Genomic DNA, 25,512 nt, shown 5'->3' on the forward strand with positions numbered 1-25,512 from the left:
GCCCCGCGCATCCCGCCCCGCGCATCCCGCCCCGCGCATCCCGCCCCGCGCATCCCGCCCCGCGCATCCCGCCCCGCGCATCCCGCCCCGCGCATCCCGCCCCGCGCATCCCGCCCCGCGCATCCCGCCCCGCGCATCCCGCCCCTGCTCATGCACGAGCGCGCGCACTCTCTCTCTCTCAAAAACAAACTTTAAAAAAAGAGTAAATACTCCGTGCCTAAGTCTCATTATAGGCACATTACATAGGCACATGTAATGAAGACTGTGGTGACTGGATCAAAATCTTGGGCTGGGAGTCAGAAGACCTGGGTTCTAAACTCAGTTATCATTCTGCCTTGTAAGAACTTTGATACTTTTCTGGGCTCAGATATACCATCTGTAAAAGGAGAGGGTTGCATTAGATAATGGTTCCTGAAATCTAATCCTTAAACAGATGCCAGCCAGGACTAAAAAATGGGTATAAAGTTACCAACTGTGCTTACTCTGAGATTGTCCTTCCTACTTTTTCTATTATTAAAATGGCTTCTTTTATGAGGTGATGTGATAGGCAATAGTATAATTTTTTAAATACCTTAAAGAGTCAAAATCAAAAGTCTGTAGCCCTATGTAAACATAGAATTCTTTTTAGAAATTCTTGTATCTGTATGATTTACGTGAACTCTAAAATCCCCTCTACTTCCTACATTCTACGTATTCACTATTTAACTAGCATTTTTTAGGTACCTAATATGTGACAGACACTCTTCTACTTGCTGGGGAAGCCCAGAAATAAGTAAGATTAGTCCCTCCTCCTAAAAATCTCCCTATCTAACAGGGAATTAGACACATAAACCTCAAATATAACGGGTTAAGTTTTCTAATAGAGGCTTTGCATCTTACAACATACAAGAGGTAAAATAATGGAATGAATTTTTAAATTAAGTAGGATTTTTAAAAAGATTTTATTTGCAGGGGATTGGGGGGGGCGCCACCTGGCTGGCACAGTCAGAAGAACATTCAACTCTTGATCTCGAGGTCGTGAGTTCAAGCTCCACATTGGGTGCAAAGATTACTCGAATAAATAAAACTTTAAAAAGTGAAATTTTATTTTTTTAAGTAATCTCTACACCCAATGTGGGGCTTGAACTCACAACCCCAAGATCAAGAGTCGCATACGCCACCCACTGAGCCAGCCAGGTGCCCCAAATTAAGTAGGATTTTAGAGCTTTATAGTTGTATGAGTAATTACTTAACCTTTTTAAATACCAATTTCTTTATTTCCAAAACAGGAATGATTACAGATAACAGAGTTGTGGTAAATAGATAAGATGTAAAAACAAAGGACAAGCCACCCAAAAGTTTGGCTTATATACTTTCCAGAAGACAAATTAAAAATGTATCATATATTAATGATCGGCACAAAAGGGATTATTTACAACACTGATTTACACTCAGGGGTACCTTTGTCCACTAACCTCTAAATAACTGAAGGCATACAACCAAGTTTGCTCCATTTCCCAGCACCTAGTACAATTCCTTAATAATAGCAAGTACTAATAAATGCTTTATTAGAAAAAAGGACTGAATCAATGAATGGCTTCTCTTTTTTTTTAAACAGGAATTAAAGTTGTAATAGCTGAAAGTAAAAATCTTAAATTTTCATTCAAAACTAATTTTAAGTGTGTATTTTAAGTACCCAAACCTGTCATACTGGAACCTGGATATGCCAGCCTGTTTTAAAAAGCAAACTAGGGGGGCACCTGGGTGGTTCAATTGGTTAAGCTTCTGACTTCAGCTTAGGTCATGATCACCATTCGTGAGTTCGAGCCCCACGTCAGGCTCTGTGCTCACAGCTCAGAGCCTGGAACCTGCTTTGGATTTGGTGTCTCCCGCTCTCTCTCTCTCTCTGCTCCTCCCCTGCTCTGTCTTTCTCAAAAATAAACATTAAAAAAAAAAAAAAAGCAAAATGGGGGTGCCTAGATGGCTCAGTCCATTGAGTATCCAACTCTTGATTTCAGCTCAGGTCATAATCTCACAGTTGTGAGATGGAGCCCCATGTTGGACTCAATGCTGGGTGTGGAGCTTGCTTAGGATTCTTTTCTTGCTCCTTCTGTCCCTCTGCTCTTTCTCTCATAATAAACTTTTTTTTTTTTTTAAAAGATATTAGAAACTTATTTTGTATGGACATTTTCAAATAATTATGTTTAAACACTTCCCCAAAAATAAAAACAGCTGAATTTTATTTCCAGAGGATGCTCTAAAAGAATTTCAGATGTAACTTGCAAAATCTATTTTTAGCCAACAATATGCTTCACTTCATTTCTTCCCTGGCTTCATTCTAGAACAGACTAATAATGCTTCTGATGTTTTATCTGAGTTTTAACACTTGTGTTAAATAATAACTAAAGGGGTGCCTGGGTGGCTCAGTCAGTTAAGCATCCAACTCTTGATTGTGGCTCAGGTCATGAATCTCATGGTTCATGGCATCAAGTCCTGTATCAGGCTCTGCACTCACAGGCTGGGGCCTGCTTGGGATTCCCATTCTCTCTCTCTCTCTCTCTCTGCCCCTGCCCCACTTGCGCACACATGCACGCACACACACAGGTGCACACACACACTCTCTCTCAAAAATAAATAAACTTAAAAAGAAGAAAGAAAAATGAACTCCCAGATTGGTTTATGTTACAAGTAGCTGTCCCTAGAGGAATGGATCAGAGAAGGAAGCTTAAGCACAACATTTAAGCTTTATTCAGACCTGGACGACAAAAATCTGACATACTTCTCACACAGAGTATGCCTATGGGAAAAAAACTACAGTATCTATTTTAAAAAAAATAACAATACTTATTTTTACTTTTTTTTTTAACCAGAATCGCTATGTCAAATATAGTGAGCATAAAGAGGAAACCATCCCAATTACAAATTAAGTCCTCCTACTCAAAACTTAACTCAAATTCTGTTTATCCAACTAGATATTTACTTTCATCATACCCAAAGATCCCCCTTTCACTTCCCAATATCTGTTCAAAGGTGTTAGGCCCAATTATCATCCAATCTCAAATCTAAACGCCTTTCAAAAAAATAGGTGATTACCTCCTTAATGTCATATCCCCTCTTAATATGTGACCACTAACAGCTCTCATAATTTCATTTCACCAAGGCCAAGTGTGATGTATTACTCACAACTCCAAGCCTGTGCTGCATGGCTCCAAATCATTCTCAAAGTAGTAGCACGCTATTCTCTTAATTATACATGAATTCCTTGCTACTCAAAATGTGGTTCACTGACTGGTAGCATCTTAGGCTCTACCTTACACCCATTGAACAGAATCTGCATTTTAACAAGAACCTCAGGTGATTCATACAAAGAAAATTTTAAGAGGTATTGTCCTAATTCAATCATTCAGGGTCCCTTCCTCCTGCCTTACAGTTCTTGAATTGCAATTTAGCATATAATGAAAGAGATTCTTTTTCGTTAGAGCATATTAAGACCCACCAAAATGAAGTGAGAAATCTTTCAATAAGATTACACAGAGGCGCCTGAGTGCCTCAGTTGGTTGAGCGTCTGACTTCGGCTCAGGTCATGATCTCACGGTTCACGAGTTCAAGCCCCACTCCACATCAGGCTCTGTGCTGACAGCTCAGAGCCTGGAGCCTGCTTCAGATTCTGTATCTCCCTCTCTCTCTGACCCCTCGCCTCCCCCCCCCCCACTCACACTGTCTCTCTCTTTCTCTCAGAAATAAGCATTAAAAAAAAAAGTTCTACAAATAAACTATGGTATATCCATACATTGAAATACTATACAGCCATTAAAAATGATAATACAGGGGCATCTGGGTGGCGCAGTCAATTAAGTACCTGACTCTTGATTTCAGCTCAGGTCTTGATTTCAGCTCAGGTCGTGATCTTGTGGTTAGTGAGTTTGAACTCCAGGTCGGGCTCTGCACTGATAATGCAGAACTGCTTGGGACTGCTCTCTCCCCCTCTCCCTCTGCCCCTCCTCCTCTTGTGCGTACACACACATGGGCATTCACCCTCTCTCAAAATAAACAAAAAAAAAAAACCCGCCTTTTTTTTTTTTTTAACAAATAGTTTATTGTCAAATTAGTTTCTACATAACACTCAGTGCTCATCCCCAAAGTGCCCTCCTTCATGCCCATCCCCCCCTCCCCCCCACATCCATCAGTCCTCAGTTTTTGTCAGCATTCAGAATAGAGTCTCTCATGGTTTGCCTCTCTCCCTTTCCCCCACCATTTCCGCCCTTCTTCTCCCCCTTGGTCCTCCGTCAAGTTCCTCCTAATCCTCCTATACGTGCAAACATATGGTATTTGTCCTTCTCTGCCTGACTTATTTCGCTCAGCATAACACCCTCAAGGTCCATCCATGTTGCTACACATGGCCAGATTTCATTGTTTCTCATTGCCATGTAGTATTCCATGGTATAGATAAACCACATCTTCTTGATCCATTCATCTGTTGATGGACACTTAGGCTCTTTCCATGTTTTAGCTATTGTGGAGAGTGCTGCTATGAACATTGGGGTACATGTGCTCCTATGCCTCAGCATTTCTGTATCCCTTGGGTAAATTCCTAGCAGTGCTATTGCTGGGTCATAAGGGAGTTCTATTGTTAGTTTCCTGAGGAACCTCCACACTGTTTTCCAGAGGGGCTGTACCAGTTTACATTCCCACCAACAGTGTAGGAGGGTGCCCGTTTCTCCACATCCTCGCCAGCATCTAGAGTTCTCTGATTTGCTCATTTTAGCCACTCTGACTGGCGAAAACCCACCTTTTTTAATGATAATACAGATCTATAAACATTAATTAGGAAAAAACAGTAAACCCTACGGTGGTTCCCCAGAGAAAGTAAACACAGAATTACCATACGATCTAGCAATTCCATTTCTGGGTATACAACCAACAGAATTGAAAGAAGGGACTCATATATTTTTACAGCAAAGTTCATAGCAGCATTATTTATAATAACCAAAAGATGAAAACAACCTAAATGTCCACTGACAGATTAATAAGAAAAATGTGGCATATACATATAATGGAATATTATTCAGCCTTAAAAAGCAATGTTCTGACACATGCTACAACATGGATGAGCCTTAAAAACATATGCTAAGTGAAATAAAACCACATACAAAAGGACAAATATTGTATGATTGCATGTTTTTGAGATATTCAAAGTAGTCACATTCAGATAGAAAGGTAGAATGGTGGTTGCTTTGGCCAGGGGGAGGGGAGAACAAGTTGTTACTGTTTAATGTATACACAGTTTCAGTTTAGAAAGATAAAGTTATAGAGATGGATAGTGGTGATGACTGCACAACAATGTGAATGTACTGAATGCAACTGAACTGTACATTCTAAAATAGTTAAAACAAAAAATAATAATAACATGGTTAAAACAGTACATTTTATGTATATTTTATTACAATAAAAAATTATAATGAAAACCATAACACATCTTCTAGACTGGAATAAACAGTTTATTATTTTTGAGTTCTATTCATAAAAAATGAGATTTAAAAAATGCGTTACCTTGCTTATTTCTGTTCTATTATTATTATTCAGTACCCCCTAGACAAGTCATCAAGAATAGTACCAAATGCACACCTGTCAGAATGACTAAAATCAACAATATAAGAAACAACAGCTGTTGGCAAGGATGTGGAGAAAAAGGAACACCTGTGCACTGTTGGTGGGAATGCAAACTGCTACAGCTACAATGGAAAACAGTATGGAGGTTCTTCAAAAAGTTAAAAGTAGAACTACCCTACTATCCAGTAATCTCACTACTGGGTATTTGCCCTAAGAATACAAGAACACTAATTCAAAGGGATACATGCACTCTATGTTTACAGCAGCATTATTTATAATAGCCAAGATATGGAAGCAGCCCAAGTGTCCATTGATTAATGACTGAATAAAGAAGATGTGTGTGTGTGCGCGCGCGCGCGTATAATGGAATACCATCCAGCCATAAAAAGAATGAAATGTTGCTATTTGCAACAACATGGATGGAGCTAGAGAGCATAATGCCAAGAAAAATAAGTCACTCAGAGAAAGACAAATACCATATTTCACTCATATACAGGCTCTAAGAAACAAGAAAAGGTAAAAAAGAGAGAGAAATCAAGAAACAGATTTTTTTTAAAAAAATATTTTATTTATTTTTGAGAGAGAGATAGAGACAGCATGAGCAGGGGAGGGTCAGAGAGAGAGGGAGACACAGACTCTGAAATAGGCTCCAGGCTCTGAGCTAGCTGTCAGCACAGAGCCCGATGCGGGGCTCTGAACCCACAAACCGTGAGATTATGACCTGAGCTGAAGTCGGACTCTTAACCGACTGAGCCACCCAGGCGCTCCCAGGAAACAGATTCTTAATTATAGAGAATATACTGATGGTTACCAGAAAGGGAGGGATGGGTTAAACAGGTGATAGAGATTAAAGAGTGTATTTCTCATGATGAACCCAGGGTGAGGTATAGAGCTGGTGAGTCACTATGCTGTACACCTGAAACTAACATAGCACTGTACATTAACTGGAATTAAAATAATAACCTAAATATAAAAAAAATAGTACCATATGTAAATATTCTTTGAGTTCAAAGCATAGCTGTGTAAATTACAGTTTGTATACATATTCTAAATAATTAGACACTAAATCAGAGTTAAAACTTGTAGCTTCTGTGCTTTTTACAAGTTACTTAAAAGTCAAATTCCCATGTAAACTAACTCCCATGCTCTTCAGCAAAAAATTCAAGCTATTTAGAACACAGCAGAGTAAAGAACTCAAGTAAGAGGAAATATCTCAAATATCTGAATATGCACATTAGAAAGTCACCAGAAAACTGAAGAATAAACTACTGAGACCTGATCCTTTGTACACAGACTATGGTCAAAATAAGTAAAAGGAGGGGCCAAGTCTGATATCAAAGTAAACATCAAGAATAGAAAGCTCCAATCAATCCCATCTTGCCCCTTGCATCCTCTGAGAATGGCCTGACTCTGGCATAACTCAAAATATTTGATTAGGGCATACCTAGGGAATTCATTCCATGAAGGAGTGGAAGGTATGTAAGGACTGAATCCAAATTTAATCCTATCTGAAACTATTAAGCTCAAGTACCAGAAGTCTCCAGGTATGGGAGCAGTGCTCGTCTTAGCCAGGTATACTCTCACCTCATAAGATGCTGCCCTCTGGCACTCTATAGGCAAATTTAAGTCAGGTTAACACATTGCTCTCCCCAAGAAACTAAGGCAACTATTTTAAACTGTGAAAACAGGGGCGCCTGGGTGGCTCAGTCGGTTAAGCATCTGACTTTGGGTCAGGTCATGATCTCATGGTTCGTGGGTTTCAAAAGCCCCGCGTCAGATTCTGTGCTGACAGCTAGCTCAGAGCCTGGAGCTTGCTTGGGGGGGGGGGGGGGGGGGGGAGAGGTGTGTGTGTGTGTGTGTGTGTGTGTGTGTGTGTGTGTCTCTCTCTCTCTCTCGCTCTCGCTCTCGCCGGATTCTGTGTGTGTCTCTCTCTCTCTCTCTCTCGCTCTCGCTCTCGCCGGATTCTGTGTGTGTGTGTCTCTCTCTCTCTCTCTCTCTCTCTGACCCTCCCCTGCTCACGCTGTCTGTCTCTCTCTCTCTCTCAGAAATAAAAACATTTAAAAAATTTTTTTTTAATTTTAAAAATTTAAAACAAACTGTGAAACATTTAGGTCACAATTAGCAATTAAAGAGGAAGCAAAGTAGGGGCACTGGGATGGCTCAGTCAGTTAAGCATCCTACCTTGGCACACGTCATGATCTCGTGGTTCATGGGTTCAAGCCCCATATCAGGCTCCCTGCTAACAGCTCAGAGCCTGAAGCCAGCTTTAGATTCTGTGTGTCCCTCTCTCTCTGCCCCTCCCCCACTCATACTCTGTGTGTCTCAAAAAGAAAACTTTTTTTAAAAAAATTTGTTTTAAAAGAGAAAAAGAAGTAAAATGGGAAAGATGAGTGCATCACATATATTAAGGATGAATACTGATCCTCATTTTTCTTTCAACTCCGTGCGTATATGGGGGGCAGGTCACCATCAAAAATGTTTAAAATTCACTGCTGTAGGGAAACACTTGTATGTCTACACATGAAGACAAGCAAAAATGTGTGCAATACCAACAAAATGGAAAAAAAACAAATGTCCATCTATAGGAGAAAAGATAAACTGTGGTAACAGTCATACAATGAATACGTATACCTGAGAAAATGAATCATGGTTACACAAACTGATTTGCTTGAATCTTAAAAACAGAATACTGAGGGGCACTTGGGTGTCTCAGTTGGTTAAGCATCTGGCTCTTGATTTCGGCTCAGGTCATGATCTCAGTTTGTGAATTTGAGCCTCATATCAGGCTCTGTGCTGACAGTGCGGAGCCTGCTTGGGATTCTCTCTCTGCCCCTCCCTCTCTCACTTTCTCTCTCTCTCAAAATAAACACACTTCCAAAGATACTGATTAGCCAAAGCAAATAAAAACATATATGTAGTAAATGTATACATATATAACATGGTTTCATTTTTACAGCTAAAAAATAAGCAATACTAAACAAAATAGTTTTGAAATACATACAAATGTGATAAACTTAAAGGAAGGGAATAATAAACAAAACCAAAACAAATCTCTGAATAGTTTTATCCCTAGTGGAGAGGCAGGTGAATGGAAATCAAGGAGAAACATACCAACAATATTGGTGACATTCTATTCCTTAACCTGGGTGATGAGTTCACAGCTACTGGTTTTATTACACGCTTCATTACTTACATATACAGTATCAAATTCTTGTCTGTGTATTAAATACTTCATAATGGGAAGGGAAAACAGAAAAGGAAAAGAGAGGGGAAGGAAAAAGAGGGACAGACAACTGTAACATGGGTCAACATGTACCTCCTATCTCTCCCTGGAAGAGGCAATGTAAAGTTCCATTAAATATAAGTTTTATCCAGTAACCTCACTAAAACAAAAGATTTTTATTTTAAGAGCACAAACCTGAAATGAAGGTAATTTTTCTATCCACAGTTTTTAAAACTTAAGATAATACCTAATGTAATATAAGAGAAAGGAGTAATTGAAAATAATACATTGTAATATATAAATGCTCAAGTATAACCATCTTGATTTCATATTATTAAGGAAACAGACACTGGCACATATACACAGAAATGCCATGCACTTAAAATCTACAAATGTAGACTGACACAAATGAGTTGTATTGGAAAATCAGATGCCAAAAAGGGCAATGCATTAGTAATATGATTTTCCAAAACAGTTAACTCATTAAAGTTCTGGACAACACAAGGACAATGTAAAACTAAGTAGTTGCTTCCTGGAAAATTTAGTGTCTGTTAAAACTGTACAGGGACGCCTGGGCGTCTCAGTCGGTTAAGTGACCGACTTTGGTTCAGGTCATGATCTCATGGTTTTTGGGTTGAGGCTCCGCGTCAGACTGTGCTGACAGCTTGGAGCCCGCTTCTGATTCTGTGTCTCCCTCTCTGCCCCTCCCTGCCTCAAGCTCTGTCTCTCTGTCTCAAAAATAAATCTTTAAATAAATAAATAAATAAAACCATACAAAATACTACTTCATTTAAATGTGGGGCGCCTGGGTAGCTCAGTTGGTTAAGTGTCCAACTTCTGCTCAGGTCATGATCTCTGGGTTCATGAGTTCAAGCCCCATGTCAGGCTTGACAGACACAGCATATTCTGTGTCTGCCTTGCTCTCTGCCCCTCCCTGACTCACACTCTGTTTCTTTCTCTCTCTCTCTCAAAAATAAACATTAAAAAAACTTTTTGTATGTTTGTTTTGTTTGGCTTGGTGCAAAAAGGTGATTTTATTAAAGCAAGAGGACAGGACCCAGGGGCAGAAAGAGCTGCAAAAAAACTTTTTAAAATGTGTCTAAAGATAAACAGAATTAACATCAGATAAGTACAAACAGGTTTTTCACCTACAAGATCTGGGAAAATGTTCAAAAATCATGCAGAACTGTCTCTAACACTGTGGAATGTATGGCATTCTTGGCTCCTGCTCATTGAATGTCAATACTGTATTCACCCCACTTTAATTATTGTACCAACCAAAAGTGCACCTTCAAAACTTCAAATATTCATAGGAGTATTGACCCCAATGAGAGCCAATGAATACAAGAAAGGCTAAGTCTCAGTGTGGCCTCCAGACAGCCTTTATTTTCATGACACCATAAAGCTGAATGTAATGATAAGGCCTACCCAATTTCTAACTTTGGCAAAGAAGAAATCCCCATACAATGAAGAAATTTATTATCAGAGAAAGCATAAAGGCAGATTAAAATACAAGGATACCCTAAATGAAATGGACACATTAAACCAAAGGTTGGCAATTTTTTCACCCCTGTGACAGCAATCTTTGAGGGCAGTGTTATTTTGCTAAGATGCAACAAGTGTCCCAAGTGAAAAGCACTATAACACTCAAAAAATGTTATAGTTTACAAAGCATTATTTAATTTCAATCTTTATAGCAATTCCAAGAGACAGATACCATTACTCTTTTTTATATTACTTATAAGGAGAACAACCAAAAAAGGTATCAAAGTTACAGAGCTAGTCAACTGAGAGACAGGACTTCAAGCTCTCTCATGTAGGGCTTGATTCCACCAACTGTGAGATTATGATCTGAGCTAATATCAAGAGTTGAATGCTTAACCAACTGAGCCACCCAGGTGCCCCTCAACATTTCTATTTTTTTTTTACAAATAGTTTATTGTCAAATTAGTTTCCACATAACACCCAGTGCTCATCCCCACAAGTGCCCTCCTCCATGCCCATCCCCCCCTCCCCCCCACATCCATCAGTCCTCAGTTTTTGTCAGCATTCAAGAGTCTCTCATGGTTTGCCTCTCTCCCTTTCCCCCACCATTTCCTCCCTTCTTCTCCCGATTGGTCCTCTGTTAAGTTCCTCCTAGTCCTCCTATACGTGCACACATATGATATTTGTCCTTCTCTGCCTGACTTATTTCGCTCAGCATAACACCCTCAAGGTCCATCCATGTAGCTACACATGGCCAGATTTCATTGTTTCTCATTGCCATCAACATTTCTATTTTAAAAGAAACAATTTTTTTTCATCTATGCTTCTAAATTCATGGGTAAAGTTTGAGTAGGATGAAGACCTTAGGTAGTTAAAATACGCAAGCATATTAGTTATAAACTACACACATGCTGAAAGTCTGTCTTATATTATTTTTTAAGTAATCTCTAGACCCAAACATGGGGCTCAAATTTACAACCCCAAGATCAAGAGTCACATGTTCTACAGAATGAGACAGCCAGGAGCCCCTGTCATATATTTTATCTCTCCATTTTGTTCTTCTTTCCCAAAGAAGAGTTTTACTCAGTCATAACTATGGTTGTCTAAGCCAAAAACTCTACCTCAAACAAAACCTAATTTTCTCCCTCATGCACACTGTTACTTCCCTTTTCCTGACTTGAAATTCACTCCATTACAACTTCCATAATCTCTGTGATATCTATACATACTGCACTGACTTTTGTGATTAGTAGTTAATAGAAAATATATGCAACAGAACTTAACATCAATCATTTGACTATTTCTAAAATGCCACCACAAAGAATTAAGTACTTCAGCACTTTATTATACTGAAAAATATTGCAATTCATCTTGAAAAGCCTCCAATTCAAAGTTGCTAAGACACAGATTAAAATTAGATTTAATTTTTAAAAATTTTTAATGTTTTATTTATTTCTGAGAGAGAGACAGAGAGCATGAGCAGAGGAGGGTCAGAGAGAGGAGGAGACACAGAATCTGAAACAGTCTCCAGGCTCTGAGCTAGCTGTCAGCACAGAGGCCGACGCGGGGCTCCAACCCACAAACTGTGAGATCATGACCTGAGCCGAAGTCGGACGCTTAACCAACTGAGCCACCCAGGCACCCCTAAAACTAGATTTAAATGTCTCACCCAAAAGCCTCAAAACATGCCACAATCCCTAGACATATCTGCAGAAATGTCAAATACTGAATGACCAGTGTTTGGGGGTTGTTATACATATATATAGGTATGGACATAGATAAAGATATAGGTACAGATAGATATATCTGTATAAACACAGAAACAAAAAAGGAATTATAGGACAAACTGAAATTATAAGAAGAGCTACCATACATAAAGCACTTATATATGCAGGCATTGTTCATAGAATTCAGATACAAGTATGTATGTATCTCCTTTCATCAGCATAAAAAACAAGAGGTAAGGGCTATTAACTCAAATTTCACTTTTATTTTTATTTATTTAATATTTATTTATTTTTGAGAGAGACACAAAGTACAAGCAGGGGAGGGCTAGAGAGGGAGGGGGACGCAGAATCCAAAGCAGGCTCCAGGCTCTGAGCAGTCAGTACAAAGCCGGACACAGGTGGTGAGATCATGACCTGAGCTGAAGTCGGACGCTCAATTGACTAAGCCACCCAGGCACCTCTATAATTCCAATTTTAAAGAGGAAAAACTGTGACTTTGAAAGTTTAAAAAGTTCTACTTGGTGCACTAAATTCACCCAAATAACAATATACAAAATATGTCAAATACATAAACAAACTGCATAACTAGCTCAAAAGATAACATAAATCTCACTCATGCAGTGATAACAAACATAAATGCAAATTGGTAAGCAGTAATAAAGCCACAAGCCCACTAGGGTCCTAGTCCAGAAACAGTGGCTGCTGGAAGTTTGGCTTCCCTGGGGAACAGGGACTAAAAGTGGTCCATATAAGACAAGGGATTTATCAGAGCTAGGACAGAGCAAGGGCTGGGGTAGGGCTCCCTTATAAAGAAAACTTGGGGTGATTGGCTGGCTCAGTCGGCAGAGCATGTGACTCCTGATCTAGGGGTTAAGTTCAAGCCCATGTTTGGTGCAAAGATTACTTAAAAATAAAATCTTTAAAAAAAAAAAAAAAAAAAGAAAAAGAAAACAACTTGCCAACTCTGCCTGGGGCTATGGTTTATAGTAAAGAATTCCAATGAAGGTGACAGGACACAGACACAGCTTCAAAAAAGTAACCAGGCCACCTGTTAGCTCTGTGACTGGATCTGCAATATCCGCACTATCACCAATATCTCTGAAGGGCAGGAACTCTAAACCTGGCTGTAGAATTGGGGTCCAGAGGCAAGCATAAGACTTCTATACAAGGAGGGAGGTGAACACAGAAGGACAGCTGAGTCTCAAAAATATTTGCAAAGAGATTAATATTCAAAATATATAAAGACTGTATATAACACCAAAATAATAATAATAATAACCTGATTTAAATGGGCTGACGGCCTGGAGTGCCTGGGTGACTCAGTCAGTTAAGTGTCCAACTTCAGCTCAGGTCATGATCTCACAGCTGGTGGGTTCAAGCCCCCTATCGGGCTCTGTGCTGACAGCTCAGAACCTGGAGTCTGCTTTGGATTCTGTATCTCTGTCTCTCTCTGCCCCTCCCCCACTTATGTGCATGTGCTCACGCTCTCTCTCAAAAATAAACGTTTAAAAAAATCTTTTAATAAGCAGAGGGCCTAAGAAGGCATTCTTCCAAAGAAGATATAAAGATGGCCAAGAAACACATGAAAAGATGCTCAATATTACTAATCCTCAGAGAAATGCAAATCAAAACCACAATGAGCTATCACCTCACACCAGTCAGAATAACTACTATCCAAAAGAAAAGAAGTAACAAGTGTTGGTGAGGATGTGGAGAAAAAAGAACCTGCATGCACTCTTGGTAGAAATGTAAATTGGTGCGACCACTATTTTAAGCAGTATGGAGGTCCCTCAAAAAATTAAAAATAGAAATACCATATGATCAGTTAATTCCACTACTGGGTATTTACCAAAAGAAAACAACACTATTCAAAAAGATACATGCATCTTTGTTCACTACAGCATCATTTACAATAGCTAAGACATGGAAGCAACCTCAGTGTCCATCAATACATGAATGGATAAAGCAGATGTGTTACACACACACACACACACACACACACACACACACACACACACACACACAGGAATATTACTCAGCCATAAAAAAGAATGAGGTCTTGCCACTTGCAGCAATATGGACAGACCTAGAGGGTATTATGCTAAGGAAATAAGACATTAAAAGATCAATACCACACAATTTCACTTATATGTAGAATCTAAAAAGCAAAAGAAAATAGAAACAGACTTATAAACACAGAAAATAAATTAGTGGTTGCCAGGGGCGCCTGGGTGGCTCAGTCGCTTAAGCATCCGACTTCAGCTCAGGTCAGATCTCACGGTTCGTGGGTCTGAGCCCCGCATCAGGCTCTGTGCTGACAGCTCAGAGCCTGTTTTGGATTCTGTGTCTCCCTCTCTCTCTCTGCCCCTCCCCCACTCATGCTCTGTCTCAAAAGTAAATAAACTATAAAAAAATGTTTTTAAAAAATTAGTGGTTGCCAGAGGGGAGAGAACAGGAGATAGTCAGAATAGGTAAAGGGTACAAACTTCCCTAATTATAAAATAAATAAGTCACAGAGATGCAAAGTACAGCACTGGGAATATAGTTAATAATATAGTAACACTATATATAGTGACACATGATGACTATATTTACTAAGATGGACATGGCATAGAATTGTCTAGTAACTATATTGTGCACCTGAAATTATTTTTTTTAGATTTCTTAAAAAAAAAATTTTAATGTTTTATTTATTTCTGAGAGAGAGACAGCATGAGCAGGGGAGGGTCAGAGAGAGAGAGGGAGATACAGAATCTGAAACAGGCTCCAGGCTCTGAGGTGGCTGTCAGCACAGAGCCCAATGTGGGGTTTGAACACACGAACCACCAGATCATGACCTGAGCCAAAGTTGGACACTTAACCAATTGAGCCCCCCAGGCGTCCCTGTGCACCTGAAATTAATATAACATTGTATGTTAACTATACATCAATAAAAACTTAAAGAAAATATAAACTTACACTTCCAATTAAAAAAAGAGTAGAAGACAACTAAATCTGCCGTTATATTCTGGATATTCCATTCTCCATTTCCTGAATGTGTAACTAATTAAGACCTTCTGGTGATTCCTCATACCCCTGGGTATTTATAAGATAAATCCTCATTACTTAAGATAACCAGAAAAAAAAACCTACCACTCAATAATCATGATAATCTGAAAAGTTTTTTTTTAATGCAATAAAGTTACAAAAACCTATTTCTAACTGATAGCCTTTGACAACTCCAAAACTAAGCATCCAGTTTCCCACAATAAAGAAAAGTATCTTTATAACTAAACTTGTTGATTATGTCTAAGCAAACTTTAAGTGATGCAGGATCTCTCAAATTTAGCCTTCCTATTATCAACCAGACACAGTCCTATTATCAACTAGACACAGGACTTTCCTACCACTAGGAAGGGAGTGGTTTCCAGTTTTAGGATGACACAATTGTAAGGCTCCGAAAAGGAATTAAAAATAGTCTCTAGAAGAAATAACTCATAACAAAAAGTGTGTTTTAGCAAAACAAACATCAAATTAGTAATCATTACTTAAATTCTAGACCTACCTCTGTCACTAATCGCGTGACTTTGGCTAACCTACCTTAGGCTGCAGGTTCTTTTTCCCTACTAATTCTAACATTATAACACTCTTTAAAACATCTGACAGGAATGTTTGCTACACATAGACAAATTCCGAATTTTCATGTTTTCTAGAGCTTCAAAGAACTTTACAAATGCTCATGATGCCTGTCTACCACTCCCTCCTCCCAAAAAAAAGTCACATAAGTAGAATGTAAAACATTTTCTTGAGACAAGTTTTCTGAAATACTTTAATATTTTTTAGTGTTTATATATTTGAGGGAGAGAGAGCACACATGTATGCACAGAGGGTCAGAGAAAGAAGGAGAGCGAGAATCCCACGCAGGCTCCACACTGTCAGCAAGGAGTTCAACGTGGGGCTTGATCTCTCAAACCATGAGATCATGACCTGAACCAAAATCAAGAGTTGAATACAACCGACAAAGCCACCCAGGCACCCTAAAATTCACTTTTTTTTTTAATGTTTATTTTTGAGAGAGAGAGAAACATGAGTCAGGGAGGGGCAGAGAGAGAGGGAAACACAGAATCTGAAGCAGGCTCCAGGCTGTCAGCACACAGCCCGACATGAGACTAGAACTCACCAAATGTGAGATCATGACCTGAGCCCAAGTCAGAAACGTAACCAATTAAGCTACCCAAGAGCTCCCTGAAATTCACTTTTAAGTGTATACTTCTGAGTTTGAAAAATATATACAATCATGTAACCACCACCACCACCAACCAAGATATAGAACAGATATAGGTAATGTAGACTACCCCCCCAAAAAAATTCCCTCATGCCCCACTCCCTGACAACCACTAGTCAGTTTTATGTCCCTTTAGCTTCACTAATTCCAAAATATCATAAAAAAAGAATCATACAGTATATGGCGTTTTGAGTCTGGCTTCTTTCATTTAGCATAACACATTTGATATCCACCTATGCTGCTGTATACACTATCAAATAGTATTCCACAGTATGGAGGTACCAGAGTTTATCAATTCACAGTCAAAGTACATCTGAATTTGTTTCCAGTTTGGGGCATTAGCACAGAAATTTCTGCTTGACTATAAGTTTCTGAGTACTAGGAGTAGAAATACTAGATCACTATAGTAAGTGCATGTTTAATTGTATACGAGTACCTGCCAAACTGTTTTCTAAAAAGACTGTACCTGGCACAAAAATAGACACTTAGAGGGGTGCCTGGGTGGCTCAGTCAGTTGAATGTCTGACTTCGGCTCAGGTCATGATCTCACCGCTCATGGGTTCGAGCCCCCATCAGGCTCAGTGCTGACAGCTCAGAGCCTGGAGCCTGCTTCAGATTCTGTGTCTCCCTCCCTCTCTACCCCTCCCCTGCTCATGCTGTCTCTCTCTCTCAATAATAAATAAATGTTAAAAAAAAATTATAAAAAACCAACCACTTAGATCAATGGATCAGAAAAGAGAAACCAGAAATGGACCCACAAATGTATGGCCAACTAATGTTTGACAAAGCAGGAAAGAATATCCAATGGAATAAAGACAGTCTCTTCAGCAAGTGGTGTTGGGAAAACTGGATGGCAACATGCAGAAAAATGAACCTGGACAACTTTCTTACACCATACAAAAAAATAAATTCAAAATGTATGAAACACCTGAATGTAAGATAGGAAGACATCAAAATCCTTGAGGAGAAAACAGGCAAAAACCTCTTTGACTTCACCCACAGCAACTTCTTAACACGGCTCCGGAGGCAAGGAAAACAAAAATGAACTATTGGGACCTCACCAATATAAAAAGCTTCTGCACAGTGAAGGAAACAATCAACAAAACTAAAAGACAACTGAAGGAATGGGAGAAGATATTTGCAAATGACATATCAAATAAAGGGTTAGTAAGTATCCAAAATCTATAAAGAACTTATGAAATTCAACCCCAAAAAACAAATAATCCAGTGAAGAAATGGGCAAAAGACATGAAAAGACACTTCATCCACATCCAGATGGCCAACTGACAGATGAAAAAAGGCTCAATATCACTCATCATCAGGAAAATACAAATCAAAACCACAATAAGATACCACCTCACACCTGTCATAATAACTAATATTAACAACTAAGGAAACAAAAGATGTTGGTGAGGATATGGAGAAAAAAGATCTCTTTTGCACTGCTGGTGGGAATGCAAACTGGTGCAGCCACTCTGGAAAAATTCTTTGTATGGAGCTTCCTCAAAAAATTAAAAATACAATTACTCTACGACCCAGCAATTGCACTACTAGGTATTTATCCAAGGGATACAGGTATGCTGTTTTGAAGGGGCACATGCACCCCAATGTTTACAGCAGCACTATCAACAACAGCTATAGTATGGAAAGAGCCCAGATGTCCATCAATGGATGAATGGATACAGAAGACATGGTATACATATACAATGGAATATTACTCGGCAATCAAAAAGAATGAAATCTTGCCATGTGCAACTACGTGGAAGGAACTAGAGAGTATTATGCTAAGTAAAATTGGAGAAAGACAAGTATCATATAACTTCACTCATATGAGGACTTTAAGCTACAAAACAGATGAAATTAAGAGAAAGGAAGCAAAAATAATATAAAAACAGGGAGGGGGACAAAACCTAAAAGACTCATAAATATGGAGAACAGAGGGTTACTGGAGAGGTTGTAGGAGAGGGGATGGGCTAAATGGGTAAGGGGCATTAAGGAATGTACTCCTGAAATCATTGTTGCACTATATGCTAACTGACTTGGATATAAATTTAAAAAATAAATAAAAATAAATAAAAACTAAAAAGACTTTACCAACAATGAATAAGAGGTTTTTTGTTTTTTTTATTTTTTTAAGTTTTTATTTATTTTGAGAGAGAGCAAGCACACAAGGGAGCACAAGTTGGAGAGGGGCAGAGAGAGAATATCCCAAGTAGGCTCTGTGTCACCAGCACAGAGCCCGATGTGGGGCTCAAACTCACAAACTGTGAGATTGTGACCTGAGCCATAATCAAGAGTCAGACACCTAACCAATTGAGCCACCCAGGCACCCCTGAATAAGAGGTTTTTAATCATTTTAAGGAAAAATAAGTTTAGATCTTATGTTACAAATTTCATAGAAAGATCCCAAATAGATCCAGATATTTATCAGAGGAAATTATTTTACTGTGTGCTATATGTACAAAGCAGTTAGCAAAGGAAGTTGATTTGATAAATATTCACATTTATCAAATAGACAAAGATTTTTTTAAATAGGCTTTAAAATGTCACATTTGTATCATACTCATAAGCTCTACAGGTCAAAAAGTGTGTGTGTGTGTGTGTGTGTGTTTAAATCCATTTGGCTAGAAAGTAAGTTTAACTATTAGAATGGAAGATTTCAATGGCTAAGTCTATATAAATTCTGATTATTTGGGACATAAATAAGAAAGAAGACATAATAAAAGATTTTATCTTTCCAACTCACTTGTTCAACTGTCTCTCAGATATCGTTCTTTAGGTTCCTGGGTGGCTCAGTTGGTTAAGCATCCAACTCCTGATTTTGACTCAGGTCATGATCTCATGGTTTGTTAGTTCAAGCCCCACATCGAGCTCTGCGCTGAGAACTCAGGGCCTGCTTGCAATTCTTTCTCTTCCTCTCTCTCTGCTCTTCCCCCACTTGTGCTCTCTAAATAAATAAATAAACAAACTTTAAAAGAAAAAAAAAAAGACACTCAAAGTGAGCCACCCAGGTGCACCCCAAAAAATCTTAATTCTTAATGAGACCACATAGTTATGAAACCCTCCACTATCTCCCTATCATTCTCCTGGCTTCACTTGTTTTTATCCAGTACAGATTTCACAGTTCAATTACTACTTGCACTCAATTTAATGTTTCCCATGTCACTCTCCTTCACACTCTCCTACCAAAACTCCAGTTAACCCTCTCCATGACAACAGAGCAGCTAAATAGTGAAGAAAATCACATATACACTTAGACTGATTACTGTCATAAATTTACAATTAACAACTTCATCCACAGCAATATTACTCTAAAAGCTCCCTGTTAGTGGCTGTTTTATAACTTTTCCTCAATCCTTAAACGTTTCACCCCTCCTCTCCATTTCTCCTGCTCCTTAGTTTACAATACTTTTATTAAGAAAATAGAATCCATCAGCTGAAAGCTCCCTATTTTTCCACAACCAAATCTATAACATCCCCTCCCAAACTGAACCAGTCATCTTCTTTTCCACTACTTTAAAATGAGTAAGTATCTCTGATTACTAGTAAATGGCCACTAAAGTTTGCTCTTTGTAATATCTCTTTCACTTAAAGATTTGCTTCCTTTTATAACTGCTATCATCAATTGTTCCTCCTCTATAAGATCATTCTCATTATCATGTAAACATGTACCATTACCTCCCATAGTTAGAGTTTTTTTAGAGTATCCCATCATTCCTTATGCAGCTATGCCCCACCTCTTCCCCCATTTCTCAGTTACCATTTATAGTTACACTTCTCAAAAAAGTATCAGCTCTCACAGTCTCTAATTCCCAACCTTCCATTCACTATTCAATCTGCTCCAAACTGGTCTACCTTCACAAGTTCATTGAAACTGTCTCTTAAACAAGTAGCACACCTAAAGGAATAAATGAAGAGAGCTTAATGGAGAGACTATTTAGAGAGCAATTAAGAAGCTATTACCTTCTCTAAACACCTAGAAGGTAGAAGAGGTACAAGTTCTCACCTCTCTGTAACCTAAAATTACTGGAACCAGAAAAAGCTATGGCAGTGGAAAAGGTACTCTGTAGCTAAACAGCTATAGGTGGAAGTATGCAGCTTTTGCCTAAATGGCAGCCACATAGGGAAGATGAAAGGGAAGAAAAACTCTAATCTCTTTTTTCCTTCCACTGTCCAATCTCCTGTCAATTATACCTCCACTGGCAGAACACACCATGAAGCCAAAAGGCAAAGAAGCCTGGGTGATATAAACCATGGAGGTCAGCCTTCTGAAGCACAAAGCAGGAAAGAAAAGGGCAAAAACAGATCTGGAGAGACATACAGAGATAACCAACACAAGATCATCAATAATTTCCATTCTGATATATCAAATTGGCACTGTTCCTCTCTCAGCTTCCATGACATGACAAATTCTAGTTTCTCTCCATATAAACTCCCTTCTCCCCTTTCATCAGAAGGCATATTTGGAGTTACTGTAAGCTTAGTACCAGAGAGCTGATCTTACCTTTTCCTCATGCCTCTCAATCCATCTATATAATGACAATTTCCACCAGCACTTCTCCTTAAGCTCTAGCCACCCATATCACATTATCATTTTAGATGCCACTTGGAAATTCACAGATCCAAAACAATGATTGTCATCCTCTTAAAAAAAATGTTTGGGGTCCCTGGGTGGCTCAGTCAGTTAAGCGCCCAACTTGGGCTCAGGTCATGATCTCACTGCTCGTGGGTTTGAGCCCCGTGTCGGGGGTCTGTGCGGACAGCTTGCAGCTTGAAGCCTGGAGCCTGCTTCATATTCTGTCTCCGTCATCTCTCTGACCCTCCCCTGCTCATGCTCTTGTCTCTCTCTCTCTCAAATATAAATAAAAAAATGTTTTCAATGTTCTTTTCCCAGTCCACCTGTATCTCAATAAACACCAAGCCAGAAATTTGGGAATAAGCTTTGATTCCTTTGATTTATTTTTCTCCTTCATATCTAATCCATCAGTAAATCTTGAAAACTCTACAGCTAAAATATATCTTGAATCCATCCACTTCTACCTATACTTCCAACACCCTTCTAAATAGCTCTTCCTGCTTGCTTTCTTGCCTCCCTACAATCCAATTACCAGATAATAGTCATTTATGTTTTCAAAATGTAGATATTTATCTAATCCTCTGCTTAACGCCCCTCAATGGCATCCCATTACCTTTAGAACAAAATCCAAATCCCCTACAGCAACCTAAGGCACTTCATGATCTGACTTCTTTATACCCGTCGAGCCACATCTTAAAAGCTACTTTTCCTCACACTCAAGAAGTTCTAGCCTTACTTCAGTTTCTCAAAAATTCAAGCTCTTTCCCGCTTTAGTCTTCTCACATGCACAGAATACCTCCAGTTCTGTGCATGGAGGCTCTTTTAATTCTTCATATCAATTCAAATGTCAACCCTAAGTGTGGCCTTTGCCAACAAGATCAAAACTAGTTCCCCTGTTATTCTCCCACCACAGCATACTATTATTTTCACTGGATATACTAAAATGGCAATTTTCCTGTGTACTTATCTCCTTATTGTACATCCCCTTCCACTACACTATAAGCTTTGTGAGGGCAGAGATGATTAAATTAATTCAATCCCATTACCACTGAAGACCACCACATGCAAGGAACTGTGTGTGATAGGCAACTGTGGGAGTGACAAAGAATAAGTCAAAGTGACAAGGATTCTGTACCCAGTATGTGCATAATCTACTTAGGGAGAAAAATGTACATTTAACTATAAATGCAAAGCAAATAATATGCCATATAATATTGCTACAAAATATTATGGGATCAAAAGAGAAAGAGATAAAATGTAGAAAAAGTGATAAATAAGAAAGCCCTTATATAAGATAGTTATATTATGGCTTAGAAGGATAAAAGGAAAAAAAAGCATTCAAAGCAGAGCAAACAGCCTTAATAAAAAGACAGAAAGGGCAAAAAGTGAAAGACACAAAGGAAGAGGAGGTTATAAAGATCAAAACAGCTACAGCATAGGGGCACCTGGGTGGCTCAGTCAGTTAAGCGTCTGACTTTGGCTCAGGTCATGGTCTCGCAGTTTGTGAGTTCAAGCCCAGCATCCAGCTCTGTGCTGACAGCTCAGAGCCTGGAGCCTCCTTCAGATTCTGTGTCTCCCCATCTCTCTACCCCTCCCATGTTCATGCTCTGTCTCTCAATAATAAATAAAAAGGTTAGAAATTAAAAATAAAAAAAGATTCTGTGTCTCTCTGCCTCTTCTCTGCTTGTGCTCTCTCTGTCAAAAATAAATAAACATAAAAATTTTTTTAAAAAAAACAGCTACAGCATAGAGAAACCGTAGAATCCCAACGAAATGTTCAGTGATATTAGTTATGGAACAGAAAACAAAATTTTTAGTGAGTGTGCTACAGAATTCAACTTTACCCACTATAAAATGAAAATATAAAGTACTTTCTTTTCTTTTTAAAGGTTTAATTTAATGTTAATTTATTTTTGAAAGAGGGAGAAAGTACAAGCAGGGGAGGGCAGAGAGAGAGGGAGACAGAGGATCCAAAGCAGGCTCCATACTGACAGCAGAGCACCCAATGCAGGGCTCAAACTCACAAACCATGAGATCATCACCTGAGCCAAACCCAAGAATTGGATGCTTAACCAACTGAGCCACCCAGGTGCCTCAAAGTTTATTTATTTTTGAGAGACAGAGCACAAGTGGGGGGAGTACCAGGAAAGAGGGGACAGAGGATCCTAAGCAGGCTCCATGCCGACAGCAGTGCGGAAAATAAAGGGCTCAAACTCACGAACCATGAGATCGTGACCTGAGCTGAAGTCTGACACTCAACCTACCAAGCCCACCCAGGTGCTCCAATATAAAGTATTTTCAAATAAATGAAAACTAAGGTCCTTTCCAGGTCTAAATTTCAAATGATGGAGCTCATATACACAACTAGTTTTAAAGTAAAAAGTGCTCGGGGCGCCTGGGTGGCTTAGTCGGTTAAGCGTCTGACTTTCGCTTAGGTCACGATCTCACGGTTCGTGGGTTCGTGCCCCGCGTCGGGCTCCGTGCTGACTGCCAGCTCAGAGCCTGGAGCCTATTTCAGAGTCTGTATCTCCCTCTCTTTCTGACCCTCCCCTGCTCACACTGTCTCTCTCTCTCTCTCTCTCTCTTTCTCCTAGAAATAAATAAAAAACATTAAAAAAAAAATAAAGTAAAAAGTGCTCGTGCTCATTAAAAGCATGTTTCATCAATTTCACATAGAATTTATCATGACTTTTAAGGTAGTTGTAAACTAACAGTCTAAACAACAATTTTTCAGGGCACCTGGGTGGCTCAGTCAGTTAAGCGTCTGACCAGCTCAGGTCATGATCTCATGGTTCACCAGTTCAAGCTCTGCGTTGGGTGCTATGCTGAGAGCTCAGAGCCTGGAACCTGCTTTGGATTCTGTGTCTCCCTGTCTCTCTGCCTTCACCCGCCCGCCCCATTCACGTGCTCTCTGTCTCTCTCAAAAATAAATAAAAACATTTTTAAAAATTAAAAACACACCTCCTACATTGTTGGTGAGAATGTAAACTGGTGCAGCCCCTCTGGAAAACAGTGTGGGGGTTCCTCAAAAAATTAACAATGGAACTCCCCTATGACCCAGCAATAGCACTGCTAGGAATTTACCCAAGGGATACAGGAATGCTGATGCATAGGGGCACATGTACCCAATGTTCATAGCAGCACTCTCAACAATAGCCAAAACATGGAAAGAGCCTAAGTGTTCATCAACGGACGAAGGATCAAGAAGATGTGGTTTATCTATACAATGGAATACTACATGGCAATGAGAAAGAATGAAATCTGGCCATGTGTAGCAACATGGATGGAACTTGAGGGTGTTATGCTGAGAAAAATAAGTCAGGCAGAGAAGGACAGATACCATATGTTTGCACGTATAGCTGGATTAGGAGGAACTTAATGGAGGACCATGGAGGAGAAGGAGGAGAAAATAGTTGGGGAGAGGGAGGGAGGCAAACCATAAGAGACTCTTGAATGCTGAGAACAAACTGAGGGCTGATGGGGGTGGGGGAGAGGGGAAGGGGGGTGATGGGCATGGAGGAGGGCACTTGTGGGGATGAGCACTGGGTGTTATATGGAAACCAACTTGAAAATAAACTATTAAAAACATAGATAAAATAAAAGTATCATTAGAAAAAATATTAAAAACAAAACATTTTAAACAATTTTTCAAAAATCTTACTCTTTCCAAAACTTTAATCCAAAAGGTATATGGAAAGAAGTGGCAGGCAGGGGATAGGTGAGGATGACCGCTCAAGAGACTTAATATTACACCCAGCCTATATTTGAAACTAATTTAATTAAATACTTCTAAAAGAAAATGGCAAGTTTTTTTAGCAATATTCTCAAAAGTCATATTTTTACTGATATTAAGTTGCAACACTGTTATTCATAAGCCTTTAGACAGTAACTGTCTGTTGTTCACTGTATTCATTAAATAAGAATGTACTGATTACCAAATACCCAGAGAGTCTAAGCAGTATACCAAAAATCATAGAATTTTAATGGTTAAGAGAGATTTAGAAGAATAATAAAGATAATTTTAAAGAATAACAACCTGGAGGTATGAGGCTGACTCACCATACCAGATACCTAAATTTATTACAAAGCTACAGTAAATAAAGAGTGTAATACCAGCTCTGAGATAGGTAAAGAGAGCATTAAAAAAGGCCCATGTGTAAACAGAAATATATGACTTACGATCCTTAATGAAGATGAGTGGCAAATGGATGCTACTCTATAAATAGCACTGGCACTACTTATTTTTCTATATTTAAAAAATTTAATTATATTCATGTATTATTCACTATTATTTCAGAATAATTTGAATACTTCAGCATTAAAAAAAACTTTAAATATCATTAAGTCCAATATCATCACTTCATAAAAGAAAAACAAAGACCCAGAGAGGTTAAAACATTTGGGCAAATCACAGCGTGGCCACACAGGAATTAAACCCCATCTCATGAATTCTTTATTGAATAATTTACATCCTTTCATTCAATAGACACAAAATACTTCCCATCTACCCCAATTTCTTTAAGTTACCCATGATATCAACAATGTCAAATCAGAAGTGAGGAAAGACATGAAAGATGTGGCAACATAAAAAGCCAATACATACTTTCATTTCCTTCCTTAAACTTTCTTTCAAAGAAAATGACCAAAA

The 25,512-nt window shown here is 38.9% G+C and overlaps 1 long non-coding RNA gene across 1 annotated transcript in view; it reads right to left on the minus strand.

The window, feature by feature from the left end:
- Window positions 1-25,512, minus strand: part of LOC120231990 — an 89,593-nt gene that overhangs the window by 48,638 nt on the left and 15,443 nt on the right. The gene's annotated exons all lie outside the window — the stretch shown is intronic.

The sequence above is a fragment of the Hyaena hyaena genome, unplaced genomic scaffold (genome assembly GCF_003009895.1).
Source record: "Hyaena hyaena isolate Hyena2069 unplaced genomic scaffold, ASM300989v1 scaffold_65, whole genome shotgun sequence".
In the NCBI taxonomy this organism is placed as follows: Eukaryota; Metazoa; Chordata; class Mammalia; order Carnivora; family Hyaenidae; genus Hyaena; species Hyaena hyaena.